Here is an 8855-nt window from a genome sequence, read left to right as displayed (position 1 = left end):
GAGGGCGAATTTGAATTCAATAAAAATGTACATTTAGTAGTCTAACAATGATCATAAAACCATTGTCAATTGTTAGAAAAACCAATCTGGCTTACTGATGTCCTTTCATGAAGGACAATGCTGTCATTACCTACATGTGTCCCCAGACGAACAGTAACATTCTTGACTCATAACTGACCTGTGGAATGGCTGAGCAAGATACTGTGTGTTATCAACCACTAAAAAGGGACAAAAGAATAAAACTGAATAGACTATCTGGCATTGACTTTAGCATTGGAAATGACAACATCAAACGCAGCCCTGTTAACTCGGCCATGTACTCTTCACTCACAGTGGGGAGAGTGACCAAATTGGAAGAGCTATCTCACAGACTAGTCAAGGATCAGCCCAACATAGTCAGACTCATAGAATCATTCATTACAATACAAGATATCCTATATAACATTGTCATTATCCCTGGCTTCTTATTGTCCCACTGGCTGGAGAGACAAGAGACAAAGGGCAATGTGCTGTACTAATAATAAGGGATGAGAGCAGTACATTAGTAAAAGTCAGGTTGTCTGTTTGCTCACTGAGCTGGTGGGTTTGTTTTCAGAGCTTTTGTCACCATGTTAGCTCACATCGTCAGTGAGCCTCAAGTGAAGTGTTGGTGTTCTGTCCTGCTTGCTATTTATTTTTAACTTGGTCTATTGTGCTGGGTGATATCATTTCCAGAGCTGTTTCTGAGAGGTTGGTAAATGGCCTCCAAATCTGTTTTTGTTGATGAAGTTCTGGTTTGAATGTCAGGCCTCGAGGAATTCCCACCTGTCTCTTTGTTTAACCTGTTCCAGGATGGATGTATTGTACCAGTCGTACTGGTGTCCCACTTCATCTGATAGTTGGTCGGATCTTTTGGAGGCTAGTTGGTACTCATGTATCCTGGTGACTAGCTTCCTGCTCATTTGTCCAATGTAATGCTTGTTGCAATACTTGCAGGCTATTTTGTATATGCCATTTGTTCTGCTGGTTGTGGGTAAGGGGTCTTTTATATTCATCAGCATTGTTTAAGTGTGGTCGTAGGTTTGTGAGCTACCATGTTGCCTGGGGCCACAGTGGTCTGATGGTCATCTCTGAAATGTCTTTGATGTATGGCAGGGTGTCGAGAGTCTTTGGATGTGTTGTGTCTTCCTGTTTAGATCTGTTATGTAGGAATCGGCGGACTGCGCTTACTGGGTAATTGTTGTTCCTGAATACGTTGTATAGTTGTTTCTCCTCAGTTTCTCACAGTTCTGTGTGCTGTAGTGTGTTGTCACTCATCTAGATAGTGTTCTGATATAGATCCATTTGTGTGTGTTGGGAATGATTGCTCCTGCGGTTGAGTATCTTGGTCAATGTGTGTGGTTTTCCTGTAGACACTGATCTGCAGATCTCCATCAGCTTTCGTTTCTACTGTGATATCCAAGAAAGTGAGTTGGTTATTGTTCTCTTTCTCTGTGGTGAGCTTCATACCGGTAAGGATGTTGTTTATGCGTTCGTGAGTTTCTTCTAATTTGTTGCATTTTGTGATGATACCACAACAAACCAATGCCCATAAATACAAGCAGGTCACTACACTAATGGGTCACTGGACGCTCACTGATGATGTTACCTGGCATGATGGTGAAACATCTGAAAACAAATTTATCAGCTCAGCGAGCAGACAGGCAGCCTGAGCTACAAATCTTCCCAAAGTCTCAAATACCTATGGGGGGCACAAACGCTCAAGTTAGTCCTAAGAGCCATCTCACAGACTATTCAAGGAACAGGCCAACATAGAGAAACCAACACCATTCGACTGAGCGCCATTCGCCAGCAACCGTACATCCTGCATGGCTGCCTCAGGAAACAGGCTTACCATGATGCAAACCACCTCCCAACATTCCACACGTCAGAAGAACAACAGAACAGAATGGCTACAGAGTGCTATAAGAAACGATAAACAATGCCCACAAACAACTCCACAAATATGATCACGAAATTTACTGACAAAAACCTCTGTACACTAGTGTGACCAACCATGAATGAGCAGCTACACTTTAACAAACCATCAACATTAAACAATAGCACGGTGGCTCAGTGGTTAGCACTCCTGCCTCACAGTGCCAGTTACCTGGTTCGATTCCTGCCTCTGGCGATTGTCTGTGTGGAGTTTGCACATTCTCCTCGTGTCTGTGTGGGTTTCCTCCAGGTGCTCCGATTTCCTCCCACAATCCAGAAATGTGCAGGTCAAGTGAATTGGCCATACTAATTTGCTCACCGGGTCAGGTGCATTAGTCAGGGTTAAATAGATGGTAAAGGAATAGGTCTGGGTGAGTTATTCTTCGGAGGGTCGGTGTGGACTTGTTGGCCCGAAGGGCCTGTTTCCATACTGTAGAGAATCCAAACAGCAGACCAGGAAAAGAAAAGATGGCCCTACAAGAGAAACTACCTCAGCTTACTTGCAGTAACAACATGGACAACTCAGAGACCTGGATAAAGACCCTGTCTGATCCACCATTCACAGACACTGAAAAAACCATCCTAGTACAAGGGATGATCTACAACCACTGGGACATGGACAAAAAGGACTTCCTACCAGCACTGGAGTCCACTCTGAAAGACAACGGATTTACAGAAGAAACCCAGCAGGCTATCAGACATAGGAGCACCATCGTTATGCAGAAAGAAAGAAGGGAACACCCTCAAAAGCCAATGGAGAACGCCAGACCAGTGTTTACGGGAAATCTCACACACGGACCAGTTACTTAACTTCAGAAGCAACCATCCCAACACCCATTAACGGTGCTGTATCAAGACACTATTTAAACATGCCACAACACACTGCAGCACCCCAGAACTGTGAGAAACTGAGGAGAAACAGGTAGACAACGTATTCAGAGACAATTACCTGGTAAGCGCAGTCTGCTGATTCTTACATAACAGACTAAACAGGAAGACACAACATGCCCAGAGAGTCTAGTCACCCTGCCATACATCAAAGAGATGACCACCAGACCACTGTGGCCCCCAGGCATCATGGTAGCCCACAAACCTATGAGAACGCTTAAACAATTCCTGATGGATTTAAAAGACCCCTTACCCACAACCAGCAGAACGAATGTCATATACAAAATAACCAGCAAGGACTGCAACAAACATTACATTGGACAAACGGGCAGGATGCTAGTCACCAGGATACATGAGCACCAACTAGCCACCAAAACACATGACCAACTATCACAGGTGAAGAAGGAGCCCAGTTCATTTAGGAGAATGCATCCATCCTGGGACAGACTAAACAAAGACATGCAAGGGAATTCCCATTTACCAACCTCTGAGAAACAGAACCAGAAATGATACCACCCACCACCACAGACCAAGACACATAAATGGCAAGTGGGACAGAATGCCAACACTTCACCGGAGGCTTACTGATGATGTTAGCTAATATGGTGACAAAGTGTCTGAAAACAAACCCACCAGCTCAGTGAGCAAACTGACAACTTGACCCACATGCTGAGCTACAAGTCTTCTCCCAAATCTCAATTAGTGAAAGTATTTCAGATCAGAATAATAAAGTTTGGAATGTATTTAGGTGCAGCTAAGAAGCAGCAAGGGGCAGCACTCAATAATTACTCATTTTATTTATGGGGGGCATGTAATGGAACCATGGCATTAGTCACTTGAAAGTCTCACATACCATGGACATCACAATTATCACATGTGACTTTAATCTGCACAAAGACTGGGTAAAACATTTGAGCACCAAGATGTGCAGGTTAGGTGAATTGGCCATGATAAATTGCCCATAGTGTCCAGGAATATGTAGGTTAGGTCATTAGTCAGGGGTAAATGGAGAGTAATAGGGTAGGGGAATGGGTCTGTGTGGGATACTCTTCGAAGGATCGGTATGGAGTTGTTGAGTTGAATGGTCTATTTCCACACTGTAGGGATTCTATGATTCTCCAATAACCTTTCACCACAGCGGGGAATAAGATTCTGGGGCCTATTCAGGATGATTTTCTAGAGCAGTCTGTTGGGGACCCAATGGGAAGATGTGTTATTTCAAATCTAGCATTCTGTTCTGGAAAATGGTGAATTAACAACCTGTTAATAAACATTGTTGGGATGAGTGACCGTTAGATGATAAACATTACATGATGTTGGAAGGTGAAAAGTAAAGGTAGTCAATTGGAATAAGAGAAATGATGAAGGTGTGAAATACACATTGTTTGAGGTGGATTGAAGCAATACAACAAGTGACAGTATACAACAATGAGTAATCTCTAAATTATGGTCAAATGACTCAAAGCATATATACATTTATCAAAGCTTAAAAACTCATAAAAGGTCAGTCAACCATTGCTAAAGAAAAAGTGATGGCTGCATACCATTAAAAGAAAACACCAATAATGTTATCAGAAATAGCAGGACTTCTGAGAATTGGACGATTTGTAGAATATAACAGAGGAGGACAATTTGAGGTGACACGGTGGCTCAGCGATTATCACTACTGACTCACAGCATCAGGGACCTGGGATCAATTCCAGCCTTTGGCGACTGTCCATGCAGAGTCTACACATTCTCTTTGTGTCTATGTAGGTTTCCTTCCACAGTACAAAGATGTGCAGATTAGGTGGATTGACCATCCTAAATTGCCTATAGTTTCCAGGGATGTGTAGGTTAGATGAATTAGCCATGGGAAAGGTTTAGGGTAGGGGCTGAATCTGGGTGGGATGTTCTTCAGAGAGTCAGTGTGAACTTGTTTGGGCTGAATGGCTTCTTTCCACACTGTAAGGATTCTAGACACAGATCTAAGTAAACTGATAAACAAGGGATCAATAGAATATTATTGGGATCTAGCAAAAACATATACATCAGCTTCTATTGGTACATAGAAAGAGTATGCTTGGCCACAATGAATCTATGTCCATTAAAGGAGGCATCAGGAGAGTTTTTAATGGGAATAGAGAAATGACTGAGAAGCTATAGCGATAACTTTGTGCCTGGTTTCTATGAGGAAGATACAAGAAGTCTCCCAAAAGTAGAGATCCGTGTGACTGAAGAGAATGAACAGCTGAAAGGAATTTGTTAGTGGATTGTACTGACGAAATTACAGACACTGAAAGTTATAATCCTGAGGGACTGGTTGCCTTCATCCCTGAGTGTTGAAAAGGTACCTGGAGAGATAGTTGATGTATTGATAATTAGCTTCTAAACTTGTGTAGATTCTGAAATGATTCCTGTGGATTGGAAGGTGGCAAAAGTCACCTTGTGATAAGAAAGGAGCAAGAGAAAACACAGGGAACGACAGACCTGTTTACATCACATCAAAGGTAAGGAAAATGTGAGAATCTGTTAAAAAGAGTGAATTAAATGGACACCGGGTTAATAACTATCTGCTCGGACAAAGTCTACATGGATTTGTGAATGGAACATTGTGTTTAACACAGAGGCAGACAGAGAGAATGAGACTCAGACCCACAGAGATATAGACACAGAAACAGTGTCAGACATGCCACAGACAAAGAGGCTGTCTCATAAAGGCTCCTGAAGTATAAACACGGGACTTGCTGGTTTGTTAAGCAAGATTTACAGTCTTAAATAAATGTTTTCAATTCTTCTCCATCCACCTTCTGCCTCAAGTGTCCTCCTTGTTCCCTCACAGCAGGCAGATGGAAACAAAACAGCATCTTCACCAATGGCCATCACTCACACTGTGCATGCTCCAAACACAACTGGCGTCAAAGTCCATCCCTCCAAGTGCAGCACACCCCTGCCCTTGAACCCCATCCCTCCAGCCGCAACAAGGATGGATTCCCCTTGTCCTCACCTTTCACCCCACTAATCTCTGGATACAGTCCATTATCCTCCACCATTTCCTCCACCTACAGTTAGATCCTGTCACCAGAGATATACTTCCCTCCCAATTCCTGTCTGCATTCCGCAGAGACCCCATTTCCTCCGTGACTCCCCCATTAGATCCATGCTCCCCACCAAACCAGCCTCCACTCCCGGCACCTTCCCTTGCCACCACGAGAAGTGTAAAACTTGCGCCCACACCTCCCCCCTCACCTCCGTCCAAGGCCCCAAAGGATCCTTCCACATCCGGCAGAGATTTTCCTGCTCATCCAAACGCCTCATCTGTTATTCTCGGTCTGGTCTCCTCTACATAGGGGAAACAGGAAGACAACTTGCAGAATGTTTCAGAGAACACCTCTGGGACATAGGCACTAAACAACCCCACACCCTGTGGCCAATCATTTCAACTCCCCCTCCCACTCTGCTAAGGACATGCAAGTCTGGGCCTCCTGCACCATCAAACCCTAGCCACCTAACACTTGGTCATCTTCCACCTTTAGCCCCTCCAAACACGTCATTGTCGATTTCACCAGTTTCCTTATCTCCCCTCCACCCCTCCAACCTTATTCCAGCTCCAACCTTTCAACTCAGTACTGCCCTCTCAAACTATCCTATCTGTCCATCTTCCTTCCCATCTATCCGCTCCACCCTCCCTTCCAACCCATCACCATCACCCTCCACCTACATCTATGCCTTCCCAGCTGCCTTCTCCTGTCCCCGACCCTACTCCCATTCTCCTATTCATTTCTCTGCTCCCACCTCTGATTCCTGATGAAAAGCCTATGCCCGGAACGTTGATTCCTCTGCTCCTCGGGTGCTGCCTGACCTGCTGTGCATTTTCAGCATTACACCCTTGACTCTGATCTCCAATATCTACAGTCCTCACTTTCTCCTGCAAGAGCGAAAAGTTTTGATAAATGTGTCACAGCAGTTCAATTCCAGCTCTTTAACTGTGAATGCACTGGCACCTGAAGGATTTGATGGAAGGATTAAAGGTTAGGATGAGGGTGTGGGATATAAGGGGCTCACAAACAAGGCATCACCAGAGTGTTTGATCCCTCTTCCTGGCCATGGAGTCTGGATTTCACAGCTGAGGTTGGATTTGGTTTTGTGACCCAAAGAATAAAAAGGGACAATCAAAGTGGAATTTTGTTAAAGTCTGATCGTACCAGATCATAGAATCCTAGCACCACTACACTGTGGAGAATCAAGGTTATGGGAATAAGGGCAGGAAAGTGGAGATGAAAGTTGGATCAACTGTGATCCTGTGGAATAGCAGAGCAGGGACAAGGGGCTGAATGGTCTACTTCTCCTCCTACATCACATGGTCTTATGTCTCATTTCAACTTAACCCCTCCATCTTCTGCACTTTAAGACATCACAGGGCAATTCTGTTCATTGTCATCTGATGAGAAGATCCTGCTATCTCTGGGATCATTGTGCTGGTTGTAATCCCTCCTAGCTCAGGGGAACGATAGGAGACACAGCATGAAAGGTGGAGTCTCACTGAGATTGGGCACCACTGCAGCCAGGCTGGTTCACTCCTAAACTCAGTTTCTCTTGTAATAAATGCTAGCGTACCCGTTGCCAGAGAAATTCCTGGCTGTACCTGCATGTGTACTTTAGCATTACCTGGGAAAAGGACACCAAGGTTCATTTGGGTATCATCAGTTCTCAGCCATTTGCCGATACCCCTGCAACTCCCAACAGTGGAGAGCCCCACATTTTTGACACTCCTACCTCACTGTCCTGTCCATTCACTTCACCTTGAGACCTCATTGCATCCTTGTCCCATCCCATTACAGGGCACCAGCAGACGATTTGTAACATCCCCAACAATAACTTCAATCACAAATTCAGGAGGAATTCTTTAACACAGAATGGAACTCACTGTCCAAGGAAATAGGGTAAGTGACACAGGAACCTTCCTCCTTCTGTAAGTGAGCAGCATTAGGGAGGGAGTGATGTAATTTCAGACTTCCAGCTGAAGTTCTACCTTTCATGGAATCTTGTCATTAATGAGATGAAAGATCACTGGAGAACTGCAGGAATGTAGAATGGAGGTAAAAACCATGACAAGTGTAATCTTAGTGAAACAGTGAAACAGGCCCAAAGGACCAAGTGGCCTCCTCTTGATCCTTGTTTGTGTTTGTATGTCTGTATGGAGTAGGCGAAAGTGAGGACTACAGTTGCTGGAGATTAGAGTTCAGAGTGTGGCGCTGGAAAAGCACAGCAGGTCAGGCAGCATCCGATGAGCAGGAAAATCGACGTCTGAGGCAAAAGCCCTGCATCAGGAATGGGGTTGGGAGCCTCGGGGCGGAGATAAATGGGAGGGGGATTGGGGCTGGGGTGAAGGTAGCTGAGAGTGCAATAGGTGGATGGAGGTGGGGTGAAGGTGATAGGTCGGAGGGGAGGGTGGAGCAGATAGGTGGGACAGGTGATGAGGTTGGTGCTGAGCTGGAAGTTTGGAACTGGGATTGTCTGTATGGAGTGTCCGGCCGCAGTACATTAACACGGCAGAATTCATTCACAGAATAAGGAGTGAGTCAAAATCTGCAAATCTTCATCACATCTGCTGTCCATGTGGGGTCTGTCAGCAGGCAGTTGTGAACTCAACCTCCCACTGTGAAGCTGTCTGTCTGATTTAAACTTGGACATACTCTGGGATTCTGACTGTGGTTGAGAAGGAACAGTTTCAGATTAAAAGGATAGATAAAATGATTTTGTTAAACAGGCCAGCATTTAGCTCTTCCAACTGCCTTTTACAAATGCCTCCGTGAAGCACCTAGTGTGATTTTCTAGGATAACGGCTGCTCTGTCAGAATGCAAGTTGTTGGTTGTTGATCAATTGATTTGCTTCACAGTTTGGAGAATATGTGATCTATTCCACAGCTGTGCAATGGTCAGGGATTACGTGACGTGGTTTTCCAACTGCTGTTTTTTGGCAAAACCCTTTTTCAAATAGATTTGCGAATATGAGCACTCCTCAGGTATAA

General features: G+C 44.6%; 1 protein-coding gene across 2 annotated transcripts in view; it reads right to left on the bottom strand.

Annotated features, from left to right (window-relative positions):
- Positions 1-8855, bottom strand: part of LOC132832900 (class I histocompatibility antigen, F10 alpha chain-like) — a 195129-nt gene that overhangs the window by 64981 nt on the left and 121293 nt on the right. The gene's annotated exons all lie outside the window — the stretch shown is intronic.

The sequence above is a fragment of the Hemiscyllium ocellatum genome, chromosome 35 (assembly GCF_020745735.1).
Source record: "Hemiscyllium ocellatum isolate sHemOce1 chromosome 35, sHemOce1.pat.X.cur, whole genome shotgun sequence".
NCBI lineage: Eukaryota > Metazoa > Chordata > Chondrichthyes > Orectolobiformes > Hemiscylliidae > Hemiscyllium > Hemiscyllium ocellatum.
The sequence above is the reverse complement of the archived record's forward strand: the minus strand, read 5'-3'. Positions and strand labels throughout refer to the sequence as shown.